Source organism: Drosophila persimilis, unplaced genomic scaffold, assembly GCF_003286085.1.
Source record: "Drosophila persimilis strain 14011-0111.01,24,50 unplaced genomic scaffold, DperRS2 tig00000191-arrow-pilon, whole genome shotgun sequence".
Lineage (NCBI taxonomy): Eukaryota > Metazoa > Arthropoda > Insecta > Diptera > Drosophilidae > Drosophila > Drosophila persimilis.
Window position 1 is genome coordinate 16,180 of NW_020825298.1, and position 13,226 is coordinate 29,405.

A 13,226-nucleotide genomic window follows, 5' to 3' on the forward strand; every position below is an offset into this window, starting at 1 on the left:
CAAATTCGCCATCCAATTCCTGCCAAATGGGCGAAATTTGAAGGCCCTATCGCCGTCGCCAACAACATCCAGTCCTCAGGCTGCCGCTAAAAGGAGTAAAAACATCAATTCACACATCAACACAAAATGGTCCAAACTCACTCAAAACATACGTACCTGCCACGCCTCCGATAGAGCTGCCTCTTCAGCAGTTGCCACACCAAATTCGCCATCCAATTCCTGCCAAATGGGCGAAATTTGAAGGCCCTATCGTCGTCGCCATCAACATCCAGACTGCCGCTAAAAAGAAGAAAAAACATCAATTCACGCATCAACACAAAATAGCCAATACTTTTACTAATCACACTTACCTGTCAATACACTCACAGATCAGCCTCTCCAGTACCTGCCTCGCCACCAACTGCAACATTTTGTTGCAAGTTGGGCTCAATTTGGACGCCCCTCCGACAACGCTGCCAGCAACCGATGGCCGTGACGTCACGCCACCACCATCACAAAACAGCAGCGGCAATCCAACGACGAGGCCAGCCAATACAGACGACAATGGCCAGCGCTCCATCTACATCCACATCGACAGTGCATCCTGGGTGGCCGGACCAGCAGCCACTCGGATGCAGCCAATCCGCACTCATTTGCGTCCATCTTCACTGCGGCCATTTCCACTGGCCAACGCACCCCGATTGGCCGGACCAGTGTCAATCTCCAGTTCTCCAGGTAGAGGCAACGTGGGCGGCCGGACCAGAGTCGCTCGCCAAACACCATCTCCATTCACGCCAACTCCTGGATCCAGCCTCTGCCAATTCTGATGCCGCAGATGCGCGATCTGCTGCATCACACACACGTGCACATCCAGCGCTGAGGCGGATGCGCCCTGTGCCATCCACACTGCTCCAGACGACGACGATGATCCTCCAGTACCTGAAATAGAAAATAAATAGAATTAAATTAGCCTATAAATGTCATTAATGTTGCAATTTGTCCAATACTTATCTCTTTGTGACCACCTGTTTGTATAAATGTACGTCAATTATTGCGAATGTCAAAATAGGGCTACCAGACTGTAATACTAATAGAATGTAAACATGTCTGTAGATGTTAATGTTAATGTAATGTTAATGTCAATTGCCCGCAAAAATTCAAAAGAACATTATTGTTGTTAGTTAAGCTTAAATGTAAATTGCCGAAGTTATGGTAATGAGAAAAGCTGGAAATAAACTCCGCCAGTAGCAAAGCTGGCGGGCGAGTGTGCGCATCGTAGGCGTGCACGCGCATCTAATTACATCGAAAAAAAAAAAGTGACTTGTGTTTTTTGTTGTTTTATGTGGAACTTTAAATGTATTAAAATACATGTTTAAACCGGGACTAAATTAAATGGAAACTAAATAAACAATATGTGCCAAATAATTGCAAATAATGCAATATAATCATCTGTGATCGTGCCTTAATTCAGGGAAGCCAATAAACCCAACTGAGGAAAGAGGAAGAAAAAGCAAGCTACTGAGTACCTGGACCAGGCCACCAAATGGACGCACTTGCTCCAAATCTGACGACCAATAATATGGATGTTATGGATGCTATGGACAACTCGGCAAGAGCCGAAGCGGGTGGTGAGTGCGTTACTCAAAATAGTGCTACCGATATAATGACCAGGCCCCTGGGAGGGAACCCCTCCGCAAATGCTTCCCTCTTCGAACCAATGTTCGACTCAGAGGGGGATGCGGATCTGGCTGAGTTGGAGACGGACTCGCCAGAGAGTACCCTGAGCTCCTTGGGAGCTACGGTGCTGGAGTTCGAGCGTCGTTTCGTGGACAGGGGTTTATATGTTAGAAAATACCCGCCAATCCCACCAAAAACAGACGCCAACATACAAGAAAAACCGCCATCAAATACACGTACAAACACGCAGACAAAAATAGCCCCCAGCGAAAGTGCAACGGGTTCCAAAAATAGCGGCGCTTTCGCTCTTACCAAAGAGCATTTAAGTGCACATAAACAAAACAAGAACAAATGTTATGCCCATATGTTTTCGCGCCAAAACATTAGCGAAAACAATAACAATCAAACAACTCACACAAGCATCAGAGAGAGCGACGCTTGCGCTCTCTCGGCAGCCGAACCCTCGGCGCACAATCAAAACGGAGGCTCGTCACATCAAGCCCCAAAGCGTTTGCCGCCAAACATGCACTCACACACTTATGACAAAAAGAGAGATGCTTGCTCTCTCCCGCCGAACCAAAACACAAACACATACAAGAACGAAGCTAGCCTGACCTACGCCAATAACAAAACCGAAACTGTAAACGGCATAAAGAAAAACAATGACCAGCAACAGCAACAAAGTTTGACGACAGCTGAACGCAATAATACTAGCAGAAGCAGAAAATGCTTGCTGCCTACTCTGACTCAGGCGGACGAGCATAACATACAGACAAGGCCTAGTACCAGAACACAACTGGTAAAGGAATGGCTAATTAGCGTTCCCCCGCTACTGGCCAATGAAATGCCCTCGCCCCTGCCCATTACCCCTATAGCAAAGGATAAATTGACTACAAATTCGTTTCGCTCGCCGCTCAAAAGAAGATGCGCGGCGATCGAAACGGATACAGATGACGATGACTTCACCTGCCTCACTCTGGACACGCCCATGTTCAAGAGCCAATTCGCGAAAAGGCTGCATCATGAGACCCGGCAGATGGAGTCAGATGCTGGGCAAATACGCACACCGTCAAATAGTGTGGTTCCGGTTCCGGAGGTCCAACATAGGGAGCCCCAAAGGATAGAGGCTGAAAGCCAACAGATGGAAACGGACAATCATCAGCCGCAACATCAGCCAGACATTAGCATAAATATAACGCCAGTCCAACAGTCATTACGCAGCACCAAGGTCCCAACAATCTTCCTGCCCCTGGTGCCTGCAATTATACCCCTGATTAACAAATTGACAATAAATCCAAATGTGGGGAAATTCACGACGAAATCGATGGCCAACAGTGGACTCAGAGTCCACTGCGACGACATTTTAACATACAACGCCATCCAGAACGCCCTAGCTGAAGACAGCACCCATCTGCACACACACCAGCCGCGCAGTGAAAGGGGCTATCGTGTAATAGTGCGTCATTTACATCATACTACTCCCAGCAGCTGGATAACGGAGGAGCTGGAACGGCTCGGATACACCACCCGGTTTATCCGAGGATTAAAACACCGTTTCAATGGGAGGCCTCTAAACATTTTTGAGGTGGAGATTCAGCCCAAGGCGGATGGCGGCCATGAGGCAATTCTGGACATTAAAAACCTGGCCAATCAATGCGTCTCCATAGTAAGACAAGCCAAGCCACGCGATCCAGCGCAGTGCCATCGTTGCCAGGAGTTTGGGCATACAAAAAACTACTGCAGACGGCCATACAAGTGCATGAAATGCGCAGGAGATCACCCCACAACAGCATGCAGGAAACCCAGGCAGGAGGATCCCAAATGCGCGAATTGTAGCGGCAAGCACGTGAGCTGCTACAAGGGTTGTCCCGCCTACAAAAAGGCCCGCAGCCATTTAAGGGCAAACAGGCTCATCGCTGAGCAGCAAAGGCAGCAGTACCAACAGCAACGCCAGCAGCCACAGCAGCCACCTGATCAACATCGTCCACAAACTCAGCAGCCGAGTCGCCAATCCCAATCCCAGCAACAACAACAGCAGACAGCAAACACAGGCACCAGAGGCAATGGCAGGCCCTCCTACAGCAGGGTGTTGCGGTCTGGGAATGCTGAGCAGCAGCAGCAGCCACGAGCGGCAGAACGGCAACAGCCGACGAGCAGTCGTCGTCCTTCCCAACAACAGCAGCCTCATATTCCCGCCCCCAAGCAACAGCAGTCATCTCAAAAGAAGCGGCCACAACACCAACAGCAACAGCAGCATTCAAGCGGCAGACAGGGGGCCAAAGCAGCACCAGCACCAACACCAGCTGCAGCAGCAACGCCCACCACCCGCAGGCCCTTGTATAGCCGAGGTGCGCAAGCCAATCCGGCCGAAAATCATTTGGCCAAGTTCCAGCAAAATCTAAGGGAAGAGCAGCAGCAGCAACATAAACAAAAACAGCAGCAGCGCGGACACAATTTGGGTCGGCAGCACCAGCAGCAGCACCAGCATCGCGGCCATCATTCCCAGCCACAGGCCAAGGGGCGCCAATGCCAGCGCGATCAACGGGTGCAGCCAACTCCAAATCGTTTCCAGACGCCAAAAACTCCCCAGCATCAGCAGCAGCCAGCCATCCAATGCGATGGCAAGTGTGTGGGACTCCTAAAAGAGTACGCCGTCAAAATTGAAAACTTAGAAAAAAAACTGCAAGAACTTACCACATTAATTGCAAGCCTGACGGAGTCAAAGGGCAGTGGCTCAGCAGTGGCCAATCCGCCAACACAGACACCAGCAGCAGCACCAGCAGCAGCACCAACACCTACAAGGCCCGCCGCCAATTCACAACCTGACGCCGCAGCCGTATCGGAGGACTCTGATATGGACTGCGAAGCACTCAGCGACGATGGCGACGACCAGTGGACGGACGACGATTCAGTTGACGACGAGATAGCGGATATCCTAGACGACTACGATAGCTACTACTCTGACTACTTTTGATGAGCCGAAAAGTCGGTCCTGAGGCAGCCACTAAAAACAGATGGAAACATCAACTCACATAATCATGAAAAATGTTCAATACGTACTCACCTGCCACGCCATCGACAGAGCTGCCCCACCAGCAGATGCCACGACAAATAGACCAAACTTTTGCTGCTAATTTGACGACATTCCTGGAATTCATTGACGACGCTCCTGACAATCCACCGCACAGGTCCAGAGCAGCCACTGAAACAAACCAAAAATGACGTCAATTCGCATACCAACAAAATATGGACAAAACTCAAAATAATCACACGTACCTGCCACGCCTCCGACAGATCTGCCCCTCCAGCAGCTGCCCCGTCATCAACACCACACATCTGATGCCAATTGGACGACATTTTGGGATTTATTGACGACGCTCCTGACAATCCACCGCACAGGTCCAGAGCAGCCACTGTAAACAAACCAAAATGACGTCAATACACACTTCAACACAAAATGATCCAAACTCACTCAAAACATATGTACCTGCCATGCCTCCGATAGAGCTGCCTCTTCAGCAGCTGCCACACCAAATTCGCCATCCAATTCCTGCCAAATGGGCGAAATTTGAAGGCCCTATCGCCGTCGCCAACAACATCCAGTCCTCAGGCTGCCGCTAAAAGGAGTAAAAACATCAATTCACACATCAACACAAAATGGTCCAAACTCACTCAAAACATACGTACCTGCCACGCCTCCGATAGAGCTGCCTCTTCAGCAGTTGCCACACCAAATTCGCCATCCAATTCCTGCCAAATGGGCGAAATTTGAAGGCCCTATCGTCGTCGCCATCAACATCCAGACTGCCGCTAAAAAGAAGAAAAAACATCAATTCACGCATCAACACAAAATAGCCAATACTTTTACTAATCACACTTACCTGTCAATACACTCACAGATCAGCCTCTCCAGTACCTGCCTCGCCACCAACTGCAACATTTTGTTGCAAGTTGGGCTCAATTTGGACGCCCCTCCGACAACGCTGCCAGCAACCGATGGCCGTGACGTCACGCCACCACCATCACAAAACAGCAGCGGCAATCCAACGACGAGGCCAGCCAATACAGACGACAATGGCCAGCGCTCCATCTACATCCACATCGACAGTGCATCCTGGGTGGCCGGACCAGCAGCCACTCGGATGCAGCCAATCCGCACTCATTTGCGTCCATCTTCACTGCGGCCATTTCCACTGGCCAACGCACCCCGATTGGCCGGACCAGTGTCAATCTCCAGTTCTCCAGGTAGAGGCAACGTGGGCGGCCGGACCAGAGTCGCTCGCCAAACACCATCTCCATTCACGCCAACTCCTGGATCCAGCCTCTGCCAATTCTGATGCCGCAGATGCGCGATCTGCTGCATCACACACACGTGCACATCCAGCGCTGAGGCGGATGCGCCCTGTGCCATCCACACTGCTCCAGACGACGACGATGATCCTCCAGTACCTGAAATAGAAAATAAATAGAATTAAATTAGCCTATAAATGTCATTAATGTTGCAATTTGTCCAATACTTATCTCTTTGTGACCACCTGTTTGTATAAATGTACGTCAATTATTGCGAATGTCAAAATAGGGCTACCAGACTGTAATACTAATAGAATGTAAACATGTCTGTAGATGTTAATGTTAATGTAATGTTAATGTCAATTGCCCGCAAAAATTCAAAAGAACATTATTGTTGTTAGTTAAGCTTAAATGTAAATTGCCGAAGTTATGGTAATGAGAAAAGCTGGAAATAAACTCCGCCAGTAGCAAAGCTGGCGGGCGAGTGTGCGCATCGTAGGCGTGCACGCGCATCTAATTACATCGAAAAAAAAAAGTGACTTGTGTTTTTTGTTGTTTTATGTGGAACTTTAAATGTTTTTAAATACATGTTTCAACCGGGACTAAATTAAATGAAACTAAATAAACAATATGTGCCAAATAATTGCAAATAATGCAATATAATCATCTGTGATCGTGCCTTAATTCAGTGAAGCCAATAAACCCAACTGGAAGAACTGAAAGAGGAAGGAAAAGCAAGCTACTGAGTACCTGGACCAGGCCACCAAATGGACGCACTTGCTCCAAATCTGACGACCAATAATATGGATGTTATGGATGATATGGACAACTCGGCAAGAGCCGAAGCGGGTGGTGAGTGCGTTACTCAAATAAGTTCTGCCGTCATATCGACCAGGCCCCTGGGAGGGAACCCCTCCGCAAATGCTTCCCTCTTCGAACCAATGTTCGACTCAGAGGGGGATGCGGATCTGGCCGAGTTGGAGACGGACTCGCCAGAGAGTACCCTGAGCTCCTTGGGAGCTACGGTGCTGGAGTTCGAGCGTCGTTTCGTGGACAGGGGTTTATATGTTAGAAAATACCCGCCAATCCCACCAAAAACAGACGCCAACATACAAGAAAAACCGCCATCAAATACACGTACAAACACGCAGACAAAAATAGTTCCCAGCGAAAGTGCAACGGGTTCCAAAAATAGCGGCGCTTTCGCTCTTACCAAAGAGCATTTAAGTGCACATAAACAAAACAAGAACAAATGTTATGCCCATATGTTTTCGCGCCAAAACATTAGCGAAAACAATAACAATCAAACAACTCACACAAGCATCAGAGAGAGCGACGCTTGCGCTCTCTCGGCAGCCGAACCCTCGGCGCACAATCAAAACGGAGGCTCGTCACATCAAGCCCCAAAGCGTTTGCCGCCAAACATGCACTCACACACTTATGACAAAAAGAGAGATGCTTGCTCTCTCCCGCCGAACCAAAACACAAACACATACAAGAACGAAGCTAGCCTGACCTACGCCAATAACAAAACAAAGACAAACACACTGACTTATGCCGAAACTGTAAACGGCATAAAGAAAAACAATGACCAGCAACAGCAACAAAGTTTGACGACAGCTGAACGCAATAATACTAGCAGAAGCAGAAAATGCTTGCTGCCTACTCTGACTCAGGCGGACGAGCATAACATACAGACAAGGCCTAGTACCAGAACACAACTGGTAAAGGAATGGCTAATTAGCGTTCCCCCGCTACTGGCCAATGAAATGCCCTCGCCCCTGCCCATTACCCCTATAGCAAAGGATAAATTGACTACAAATTCGTTTCGCTCGCCGCTCAAAAGAAGATGCGCGGCGATCGAAACGGATACAGAAGACGATGACTTCACCTGCCTCACTCTGGACACGCCCATGTTCAAGAGCCAATTCGCGAAAAGGCTGCATCATGAGACCCGGCAGATGGAGTCAGATGCTGGGCAAATACGCACACCGTCAAATAGTGTGGTTCCGGTTCCGGAGGTCCAACATAGGGAGCCCCAAAGGATAGAGGCTGAAAGCCAACAGATGGAAACGGTCAACCATCAGCCGCAACATCAGCCAGACATTAGCATAAATATAACGCCAGTCCAACAGTCATTACGCAGCACCAAGGTCCCAACAATCTTCCTGCCCCTGGTGCCTGCAATTATACCCCTGATTAACAAATTGACAATAAATCCAAATGTGGGGAAATTCACGACGAAATCGATGGCCAACAGTGGACTCAGAGTCCACTGCGACGACATTTTAACATACAACGCCATCCAGAACGCCCTAGCTGAAGACAGCACCCATCTGCACACACACCAGCCGCGCAGTGAAAGGGGCTATCGTGTAATAGTGCGTCATTTACATCATACTACTCCCAGCAGCTGGATAACGGAGGAGCTGGAACGGCTCGGATACACCACCCGGTTTATCCGAGGATTAAAACACCGTTTCAATGGGAGGCCTCTAAACATTTTTGAGGTGGAGATTCAGCCCAAGGCGGATGGCGGCCATGAGGCAATTCTGGACATTAAAAACCTGGCCAATCAATGCGTCTCCATAGTAAGACAAGCCAAGCCACGCGATCCAGCGCAGTGCCATCGTTGCCAGGAGTTTGGGCATACAAAAAACTACTGCAGACGGCCATACAAGTGCATGAAATGCGCAGGAGATCACCCCACAACAGCATGCAGGAAACCCAGGCAGGAGGATCCCAAATGCGCCAATTGTAGCGGCAAGCACGTGAGCTGCTACAAGGGATGTGCCGCCTACAAAAAGGCTCGCAGCCAGTTAAGGGCAAACCGGCTCATCGGTGAGCAGCAGTATCAACAGCAACGCCAGCAGCCACAGCAGCAAACCGAGCAGCAACGCCCACAACAGAAACACAACAAACACCAGCGTACGCAGCAGCAGCAGCAGCATCATCAGCAGCAGTCACAGCAGACGCAACGACAGGGCCGCCAACAACAACAACAGCAGCCAGCAACAATCAGCGGCAGCGGCAGGCCGTCGTACAGCCGGGTAGTACGTAGCGGAATTACTGAGCAGGAGCAGCAGCAGCAGCAGCAACAGCCACGAGCGGACAATCATCAACAGCAGCATCGCCGACCACAGCAACAGCAGCAGCCATATGTCCGTACTGTTGAGCAGCAACATCCATCACAAAGGAAGCGGCCACAGCAGCAGCAGCATCAGCGGCAGCAGCGCGCAAGAGTTGTACAAGGGGCCAAAGCAGCATCAGCATCAACTCCAATAGCAGCAGCAACGCCCAACACCCGCAGGCCCTTGTATAGCCGAGGTGCTCAAGCCAATCCGGCCGAAAATCATTTGGCCAAGTTTCAACAGAAGTTGAGGGATGAACAGCAGCAGCACCACCACCAGCAGCAACAAGAACAGCAAAAAACTCTCCCCGCAAATTTCCAGTCCCATGCCCATAAAGAAAATGCAGAATTTCTCACAAGACTTGAGGCCAAAATCGATAGTCTATTTTCTGCAATAGTTAAATTAATAAACATCAATACAAATAAGACAAGCAAAACAACAAATAGCAGTTCACCAAACTCTTTGGACATGGCCCTGTCCTCCGCCAATGATGCCTTTTATGTATAGTCCAGTCCCGAATGGCCTGTCAAACCAAAAAGTCAATCCAGTACAGACTATCTCCACCCACAGCGTCAGCCAGAACGGCAACACTTTTAAAATTGCCTTCTGGAACGCGTGTGGTGTGACAAACAAGTTGAACGAGGTCGAAGTTTTCCTGAAAAGGGAAAAAATACAATTAATGATGGTCATCGAAACACGCACAAGGGCCGTCTCTGTGAGCGGATTCCACACTTACACTGCACAAAATCCGGCAAACGATCGCAGAGGGGGAGTAGCCATCCTGGTCCGGGACGATGTCACCCACTCTGCTCTGCAGCCAATTTCAAAGCCATTCATCCAGAGTGCACCTGTCATCGTCTTCACTGAAAAGGAAAATAAAAAGGGAATTATTTTTGCGCCGATCTACTGTCCGCCTGTATTCAAGTGGGCGCCTGCCCATTTTACTGGATTGATAAGACATTTTGAAGAACTCTGCGTCGAAGAAACAGCATCCGGCTTCCTTGTATGCGGTGACTGGAACGCGAAGCATATGTGGTGGGGAAATGCCCGTGGATGCGCCAGAGGGAAAGCACTGATGGAGGCTGTACACACCAACAACGGCTGCAATTTGCTGGCCACCGGTGGTGCCACACACTATCCCTACGACAAAAAAAAGAGACCATCAGCGATTGACTTTGGAATCTACAAAGGAATCAACGACACTCACCTGAGTATCCGTTCAAGCTCGGATTTGGACTCTGATCACTTGCTGCTCAGGGTGGAGTTGACGATCGGCAGCGGTGGACGTAGACATCCTACGCCCACAGTCAGGAAACATCTGCTCCCAGCACGTGCCAATATCAGCCTGTTCCAAAAGTCGCTGGAACGGTTGATCAATCTCAACACCGAGATTAGGATAGCGCAGGACATTGATGACGTCGTTTACTTGTTTTTGAACAATATACGGGTAGCAGCAGCAGCAGCAACAACACAACACCAACAGCAGCATCCAAACACTCATCGAAGATGGCCACAGCAGCGTCAGCATCATCATCAGCAGCGGTCACAGCAACATCACCGGCACCATCACCTCAAGCTGGACGAGGCTACAAGCGAGCTGCTCTCCATCAAACAGCAGTGCAAGAGGATCTGGCTGGCGACCCGCACCATCGAAGCCAGACGAAACTACAGGGCGGCGCAAAATCGTCTTAACAAGGGGCTCACAATCCTGAAAAACAAAAACATCAACAAACTGTTCACAGGGATTGACAACAAAGACCGCTATCAAATGCAGAAACTATGGAAATTGACCAGCACAATCAAAAGACAGCCGCAGCCAAACTGGCCACTGAGGCTGCCAACTATGACTGGAGGCAAGGCAAGTGTCTCGTGGACAAAGTCAACAGCTGAGACAGCCGATGCCTTTGCTACTCACCTGGAGGAGAGATTCAGCCCGATACTGTCCAATTCAGATGAAGAGCGGGCCGCAATCAACAGAGAGCGTGAGCAGTCAAAACGGCAGAAGCAGCTACAACCGGACCAGGAAACCAGGATTCCCTTCAGACCAGTCACACTGCCTGAGCTGATGCAGATTGTGGATGCATTGGAGCTGTCCAAATCACCTGGGGGAGACAAAATCGATAACAAACTGATTAAAAATTTGCCAAAAAAAGCGTTATTATATTTAATACTAATATATAACTCCATTTTCAGGCTGGGCCACTTTCCAAGTCAGTGGAAACATGCCCAGATTAAAATGATTTTAAAACCGGGCAAAAACACAGCAGACATGTGTTCCTACCGGCCAATCAGTCTATTATCTGGCCTTTCAAAGATCTTTGAAAAATTGCTGATGGCGAGACTGTTTGAGGTGGAGAATTTTGCCAAGGCCGTACCCAATTACCAATTTGGATTTCGGCGGGAGCATGGCACTGAACAGCAGCTGGCTCGAGTCACTCAATACATCCTCAAGGCGTATGAGAAAAAACAAGTTTGCTCGGCAATTTTCCTGGACATTTCCGAAGCTTTTGACCGAGTATGGCATGAAGGGCTGCTGTACAAGTTGATGAAGCTGCTGCCTTTAAATTTGTACTGCATTCTGGAGAGCTACCTGGCTGAACGCACTTTTCGTGTGAGCTGCGGAGACGAGGAACTTTCAAGAATCGGGAAAATATCAGCTGGAGTCCCGCAGGGTAGTGTACTTGGGCCAATCCTATACACAATCTATGCCTCGGACATGCCAATGCCTCACCTCATCCCGGACAGCACTGGCTTCCATCCAGAACGGGAATCAATGCTGCTGTCCACGTATGCCGACGACACGGTGATAATGAGCGCATCTGCAATCCCAAATGTCGCAGTCAAATATAACCAAAAATACCTGACTCACTTCTCTATATGGGCCAAGAAGTGGTGCATTAACATAAATGCGAAAAAAACCGGACATGTAATATTCACACTGAGGACAATTAGATCAACGGACTTAAGGCAAACGCCGACTATAAATGGACAGGCTGTGCCACTTGCCAAATCACACACATATCTGGGCATAAAATTGGACAAAAAACTCACCCTAAGCTCACACATCACGAGGATCTGCACAAAACTCCGATCAAGAGCGGCCAAACTGGACTGGCTTGCTGGCCCAAAAAGCCGGCTGCCAAGCGAAACCAAGGCTATAGTCATCAAGCAGCTCATCATGCCCATTTGGCAATATGGTCTTCCGGTTTGGGGCGCACTTACATCCGATTCCCAGCTGCGACGGGTGCAAAGCCTACAAAATAAAATTATTAGACGGGCAATGAAGGCGACAAGGTTCACCAGGAACGATGCGATAAGACAGACTCACAATCTAGACACAATCGACGAAGTGTTCCATGCGGCAAGTGGGCGCTTCGCCAACTCCTTGGCTTGCCATGTCAATCCGGAGGCTCGGAAACTATTACTGCAGCCGTATGAACCACAGCGATTGCAGAGACCACGTTATCTGCAACAGCTGCTCCAACACTTCCGCCCGCTGCAGCCTCAAAATCAGGATCGGAGCAGCCATCTTCATCAACATCCAGATCCGGCCATCTCCGAGGAATCGCTTCCAACGCTGATCCGTCTCGAAGAGGAGGAGCTGAAAAGAAAGAGACAGGAGGAATCAGACGCCAGGCAATTAAGAAGAATCCAACAACAAAATATCAATCCGAACCCCGAAAGGTTCAACGAATCGATGATAAATTGCTTCAGAAAACGATACCTCAGCGGCCAAACTCCCCGAGAAAGAATAGTGGCTCTTATCTTTGGCCAGCCACTTTCTGTCCAAAGGATAATCCTGCCAGATTACGAGGGGGATCCCGATCCAGCGACGCAGCAGCAGACGCAGCAGCAGACTCAGCAGCAGACGCAGCAGCAGACTCAGCAGCAGATGCAGCAGCAGACGCAGCAGCGGACCCAGCAGCAGACGCAGCAGCGGACTCAGCAGCAGACACAACAACAGATGCAGCAGCAGACGCAGCAGCGGACTCAGCAGCAGACACGGCAAATTCTGGCGAGCAGCAACCGGCAGACGTCACATCATCGTTGCCAGACACGGGCTGCAAGCAGCAGCTCACGCACCCTGGACGACAGCCATCGACGCAATCCGCAAGAGGCACTTCTGGACCACGGACTGGAGCAAGTCCG

At 49.6% G+C, this 13,226-nt stretch overlaps 1 long non-coding RNA gene across 1 annotated transcript; it reads right to left on the reverse strand.

Annotated features, from left to right (window-relative positions):
* Positions 1-9,425: 9,425 nt before the first annotated feature.
* LOC113565729 lies at positions 9,426-12,957 on the reverse strand. Its single transcript, XR_003408748.1, has 9 exons — positions 12,802-12,957; positions 12,406-12,678; positions 12,129-12,330; positions 10,993-11,179; positions 10,285-10,785; positions 10,023-10,217; positions 9,814-9,940; positions 9,532-9,732; positions 9,426-9,465 (listed from the first exon to the last, which is right to left on the reverse strand). It is a non-coding gene; the product is annotated as an uncharacterized LOC113565729 (long non-coding RNA).
* Positions 12,958-13,226: the final 269 nt, after the last annotated feature.